The sequence below is a fragment of the Equus caballus genome, chromosome 1 (assembly GCF_041296265.1).
Source record: "Equus caballus isolate H_3958 breed thoroughbred chromosome 1, TB-T2T, whole genome shotgun sequence".
NCBI classification, from domain to species: Eukaryota; Metazoa; Chordata; class Mammalia; order Perissodactyla; family Equidae; genus Equus; species Equus caballus.
In genome coordinates, this window is record NC_091684.1 from 176,583,107 (window position 1) to 176,590,117 (window position 7,011).

At 38.9% G+C, this 7,011-nt stretch overlaps 1 long non-coding RNA gene across 1 annotated transcript; it reads left to right on the forward strand.

Annotated features, from left to right (window-relative positions):
- Positions 1-158: 158 nt before the first annotated feature.
- On the forward strand, positions 159-4,119 carry LOC138925113 (uncharacterized). The gene is made up of 2 exons (XR_011440859.1): positions 159-397; positions 763-4,119. It is a non-coding gene; the product is annotated as an uncharacterized lncRNA (long non-coding RNA).
- The last annotated feature ends 2,892 nt before the right edge of the window (positions 4,120-7,011 follow it).

The window sequence follows — 7,011 nt, forward strand, 5'->3', positions numbered from 1 at the left end:
CCATGATTCAACCTAAAACTTGCTTTCCCCAGAACAGCCTGACTTCTGACCCACCAAACATTGTACATCTGCTTCAAACATTTTCCCAAAGCAGAGAATGAATTATATATCTACTTATCAATTAATTAATTAATTAATTAATTTATTTATTTTTTGAGGAAGGTTAGCCCTGAGCAAACATCTGCTGCCAATCATGCTCTTTTTGCTGAGGAAGACTGGCCCTGACTTAACACTCGTGCCCTTCTTCCTCTATTTTATATGTGGTTTGCCTGCCACAGCATGGCTTGATAAGCCGTGCGTTGGTCCACACCCGGGATACAACCCGGGCTCCCGAAGCAGAACATGCGAACTTAATCACTGCACCACCAGGCCGGCCCCAAGAATGCATTCTGTAAAGGTAAGAATTAATGTCTCTCTTTCTCTGACTCCAATACCAGCACTTCTTTGAAGATAAGCTCTTCTTCTCAGAGGACCAAGGTCAAGTTGACCTGTTATATATGTGCTAAACTACAGAAAAGCATATCCTTGCGAGTTGGAAAAAAATTGCGTTCCTATCCTATTTCATGTATGTTCTTGTTTGCGAAATGGTCTATAGCCATGCTGTGTCCACACTTCTCAATAGAGCTTTCCTCCCTGATGGAGACAGCACTTCCGGGCTAGTATTCAGCAATAGCTGAATAAACATCGCTCTATCTTTCTTATCTAAAGATTGGTCATTAAATATTTTTGTCATCAATTATGACCCAGATGATCTTATTTTAGGATTCTGTAGCCTGCAAACAGCACCACTGATAAATTGCATGTGACGGAATGCAACAAATTCGTGATAGCTGGACAAACACTGAATCGGTCGGGACCAACATCAAAAAGAGAAGGACCATCTTGGAGAAGAATAACAAACAAATCACACAGATATGAAAAGTAAAATCCAGTACATTGAAAACTAAGATGAAAAGCAAAAGAAAGTTTATTTTTCACTCAAGACAGTCCCCATATCCATCTACCAAGCATTCTGTGGGACCCACAGCACCGGCAGAAGCTCCAGCAGAGGCACGAAGGAAGAGCTGAATGCACGTGTGGAGATGAGCCAGTGAATAGTAGAAGGGGCAGGAGCCAGGGGACAACTTCGGGTCACAGTGATAAAAAGAACACTCTTGGGAGAAGTCGTCACAATAAAGAAATGTACCCCAGAACGTCAGCCATGAGGAGCTCCATGGAGCCCCAGGGTGTAAGCCAGAGCCAGCGAGAGAGTAGCCAGGGATATTCGCCACCAGGGGCATGGGTGTGTGGCCTTGAAGGACAGTGCCTGGTGGGTCAATTCCCCCTCTCACCTGATAAGAGCACTTAATGTGGTATGACACATGTTAAGAAGGAAAATGATTGAACAACCTAGAAGAAATGGATAAATTTCTAGACTCTTACAACCTCCCCAAACTGAATCAGGAGGAAATAGAGAATCTGAATAGGCCAATCACAAGTAAAGAAATAGAAACAGTAATCAAAAACCTCCCCCAAAATAAGAGTCCAGGACCAGATGGCTTCTATGGAGAATTCTACCAAACATTCAAAGAAGATTTAATGCCTATCCTTCTCAAACTATTCCAGAAAATTGAGGAAGATGGAGCACTCCCTAACACATTCTACGAAGCCAACATCTCTCTGATCCCCAGACCTGACAAGGACAACACAAAGAAAGAAAACTGCAGGCCAATATCACTGATGAACATAGATGCAAAAATCCTCAACAAAATTCTGGCAAACTGAATACAGCAATACATCAAAAAGATTATACACCATGATCAAGTGGGATTTATAGCAGGGACACAGGGATGGTTCAACATTCGCAAGTCAATCAATGTGATACACTACATTAACAAAAGGAGAAACAAAAACCACATGATAATCTCAATAGATGCAGAGAAAGCATTCGACAAGATCCAACATCTATTTGTGATAAAAACCCTCGATAAAATGGGTATAGAAGGAAAGTACCTCAACATAATAAAGGCCATATATGACAAACCCACAGCCAACATCATACTCAACGGACAAAAACTGAAAGCCATCCCTCTGAGAACAGGAACGAGACAAGGGTGCCCACTTTCACCACTCCTATTCAACATAGTACTGGAGGTGTTGGCCAGAGCAATTCAGCAGGAAAAAGAAATAAAAGGAATCCAAATAGGCAATGAAGAAGTAAAACTCTCGCTGTTTGCAGACGACATGATCTTATATATAGGAAACCCCAAAGAATCCATAGGAAAACTATTAGAAACAATCAACAGCTACAGCAAAGTTGTAGGATATAAAATCAACATACATAAATCAGTAGCATTTCTATACGCTAACAATGAACTAACAGAAAAAGAACTCAAGAACTCAATCCCATTCACAATCGCAATGAAAAGAATAAAATATCTTAGGATAAATTTAACCAAGGAAGTGAAAGATGTATACAATGAAAACTACAAGACTTTCTTGAAAGAAATTCATGATGACATAAAGAGATGAAAAGACATTCCATGCACATGGATTGGAAGAATAAACATAGTTAAAATGTCCATACTACCTAAAGCAATCTACAGATTCAACGCTATCCCAATCAGAATCCCAATGACATTCTTTACAGAAATTGAACAGAGAATCCTAAAATTCATATGGGGCAACAAAAGACCCCAAATTGCTAAAGCAATCCTGAGTAAGAAGAACAAAGCCGGAGGCGTCACAATCCCTGATTTCAAAACATACTACAAAGCTACAGTAATCAAAACAGCATGGCACTGGTAAAAAACAGGTGCACAGAACAATGGAACAGAATTGAAAGCCCAGAAATAAAACCACACATCTACGGACAGCTAATCTTCGACAAAGGAGCTGAAGGCATACAATGGAGAAAAGAAAGTCTCTTCAACAAATGGTGCTGGGAAAACTGGACAGCCACATGTAAAAGAATGAAAATTGACCATTCTTTTTCACCATTCACAAAAATAAACTCAAAATGGATCAAAGACCTAAAGATTAGGCCTGAAACAATAAGTCTTCTAGAAGAGAATATAGGCAGTGCACTCTTTGACATCAGTTTCAAAAGAATCTTTTTGGACACCATAACTCCTCAGACAAGAGGAACAATAGAAAGAATAAACAAATGGGACTTCATCAGACTAAAGAGCTTCTTCAAGGCAAGGGAAAACAGAACTGAAACAGGAAAACAGCCCACTAATTGGGAAAAAATATTTACAAGTTACTTATCTGGCAAAGGGTTAATCTCCATAATATATAAAGAACTCACACAGCTCAACAACAAAAAATCAAACAACCTGATCAAAAAATGGGCAGGGGACATGAACAGACATTTCTACAAACAAGACATAAGGATGGCCAATAGACACATGAAAAGATGCTCATCATCGCTAATCATCAGGGAAATGAAAATCAAAATTACACTAAGATATCACCTTACACCCATTAGATTGGCAAAAAATATCCAAAACCAAGAGTGACAAATGTTGGACAGGCTGTGGAGAAAAAGGAACCCTTACACACTGTTGGTGGGAATGCAAACTGGTGCAGCCACTATGGAAAACAGTATGGAGATTTCTCAAAAAGTTAACAATAGAAATACCTTATGACCCAGGCATCCCACTACTGGGTATCTATCCTAAGAACCTGAAATCAGCAATTCCAAGAGTCCCATGCACCCCTATGTTCATCGCAGCATTATTTACAATAGCCAAGATGTGGAACCAACCTAAGTGCCCAGCAACTGATGATTGGATAAAGAAGTTATTGTATATATACACAATGGAATACTACTCAGCCATAAAAAAGGACAAAATTGTCACATTCACAACAAAATGGATGGACCTTGAGGGTATTATGTTAAGCGAAATAAGCCAGATGGAGAAAGACGAACTTTGTATGACTCCACTCATAGGTGGAAGTTAACATATAGACAAGGAGAACTGATCAGTGTTTACCAGGGGAAAGGGGGGGTGAGGGGAGGGCACTAGGGGTGAAGTGGTGTACCCACAACAGGACTGACAATAATGTACAACTGAAATTTCACAAGGTTGTTAACTATCATGATCTTAATAAAAAAATTAATTAATTAAAAAAAAAGGAAAATGATGACCTTCTAATACCTGTAGCATCAGAAAGACTGGGATGTTCTTGATTATACCTGTTTCCTTAAAATGGAGTTTAGGTCAGTTTATATCTATTTCTCTCTTTTGATCTAGTCATTTTTCTTCTAGGACTTATTCTTACACAAGGTCTAAAGTATAGGAGTGTTTGTGTGTCTTATTAATAAATATGTTCACCACACCATTGTTTAATAATAAACCCCAAGTTGGAATCAGTATTAATCTCCAAAATAGGAAACTGGTACAATATGGCACCTGCTCATTATTGATTCCTCAACCCTTAACATCTACAGTATCCACTGCAGGAGAAAACTAGGCTAAGAACATTAACAGGTAAGTTATAAAAGAACTAATCAACATTTGGAAAAAAGGAGAAGCTCACTTATTAATCAATGCTAATTAAAATGTTAATAAATTTTTGTTTAGCTAATCAGGAGGGATTTACAAAAATAATGATGCTTACATTCAGTATGGACATTGAGAAAATGGCATTTTTCGACCTTGTGCACAAAAATTCATAAGAATAAAAGGAAGAAAGGAGTCTTTCACCTAGCCTTCAAGCACAATGAGAGAAGCGGGCAAGGTTATTCCTTACAGGTTTGTCACAAAAGTCAAACCTCCGAAACAATGCCAACGTTCAGCACCAATTTGGGGATGAGCTTTTGAAAAGTTTCATACCAGTGAACACTATGGGAACTTAAAAGTTTTGAGACTGAATTAAGTTTTTTTGCAGAGAAGGATGTTCACCAGGTGTGTTTAAGCCAAATTAGTTAGAGAGCTATACATACTCCAATCGTATCTTTGTTTATACTTATATTTTCCTTGTAGGTTTTTTTTTAGTACAACATATTCATTTTCATAATTTTTCTGTATTATTTAGATAACTTAAAAGCCTATTAATTAAATATGAATGAGAACATTAAATGATTAAATGACTTTCAGCAATAGATTTTTAATAAAATGAGGGAAATGTTTATGTTGAATAATTTAAATGATAGGATGAAAAACTAAATATATTGTGATCACACCTAAGTAAAAATACACATAGGAAAAAAATCTATGTGGAAAGTCTTCTGTTGACAGTGGTCAGTTGGGTGGTGAGAGTAAGGATGACATTTTTCTTCTTTCTATTTTTTAACTTATTCTATATTTTAAACTGTATACTGATTAAAATAATTTTATTTTTATAGATATTACAATTCAGAAAATGGTAGGCTTCAGGAAGATGGTTTGTGTGCTAGTTAAGATAACTTTAATTATTCTAACTGATAAACTTGAACATTTCAGTGATTAACACAACAGAAGTCTTTTTCTTGCTCACACACAGTCCAAAATGACTTCCTGGTGCGTGGTGCCCCTTCTTCTCTCAAGTGTCCCATTTTGGACAATCATTACATGGTCAACCCATGATCAAGGGACTAGACTCAGTTCCCTGAAGGTGGCATCCGTGTTCCCCGTGTTCACCTGCATCAAACCCTGGAAGGCGAGGAGTCTAAACAGTCAGCACAGGACTGTGCTGGGGACCTGGTCTGGAAGGTGCCCACAGCATTTCCACTCACATCCCATTTGTGGCAACAGTCACACAGCCACACCTGACCTCAAGTGAGGCTGCACAGTGTGGTTCACCTGTGTCCCCTGGAAGAACAGGAAATTGTTTTATTAAACTGCTAGCTCATCTCGACCACAATGCTTAATAGTGTTTGCTGTTTATAACAATCATGAGACCTAAATTTTTTTCTGCCTATAAAATTAATACATTTCAATTATAGAAAAAAACTAGATAAGATAAAGGTGAAAATAAGAGTCACATAAAACGGTTGTTCTGGTTCTTGTCTTTTTCTTTAACAGATTTAGTATCAAATTGCATACACTATTCTATAGTCTACTTTTTCCACCTGATATCAGATGATACAAACCGCTCCATGCCACTAAGCAGTCTCTAAAACATGATGCTTTTGAACAGCTGCACAGCATTCCACCCATGAATGCATCACAGTGTGTATCACCACTCTCCTATCTTGAATATTTGGATTGTCTGAGTGTTTGTGGTAGAGGCTTTCAGGGACTATGTCCACCTCCACCTCTTCCTATATTTACTCAGGGCCCTAGGATCAGCTGCTCAGTCTCAGAAGTGACTTTTTCTGCCAGGAAACACTGAGGATCTGGCACCTTTTTCAAATCTCTGCCACTTCCAGAGTCTAATTCGCTCTTTTCCCACTAACTCCTTTGAGGGGAAGACTGTATGCTGATGTCACTGAATGTCCTGTGTCCCCTGCTCTTTCTACAAGGGCAACAGCGCAGGTCACTTCTTGGAAAGAGAGTTTCTCGCTCCAGCAGACATGTGTGGTGGGAAGACAATGGTGCGGGCACAGCCTTCTCCCAGCACTGACACTCCATGAAACATTACAGACCCATCAGTAAAAACTTCTCAAAGAGCTTCCAAAACGTCCTTCTGAGAGTGGCATTAAGGCAGCCCTGAGGATGTCTGGAATGGCTCGGTAGTACACTGCTCTCCTGCAAAGCCAAGAGCGACGAGATTGGTTTCTGACCACAGCAGCATCAGAAGGATGAAGGGTAAGTGACCCAGCATAACCCTTCACAGGAGATTTACATTGTTGGCAGCCTAGGGGGCCCTGGGAGGAGGTGGCATGCACAAGACTTTAATGTCCCAACATCCCAGAGAAGAAAAATGTTGGAACTGATGGAAATGTAATAAAACAGTCCAAAGTAGTTGCAACTACTTGTGGATGTTTTGAAACATTTCACACTAATCTTTGATCTAATATTACAATGTTTTACTAAAACAGAAAATGAAACATTTAAAAAACATAGGTATCCCTATCTACTCTCATACATTCCACTCTCCATG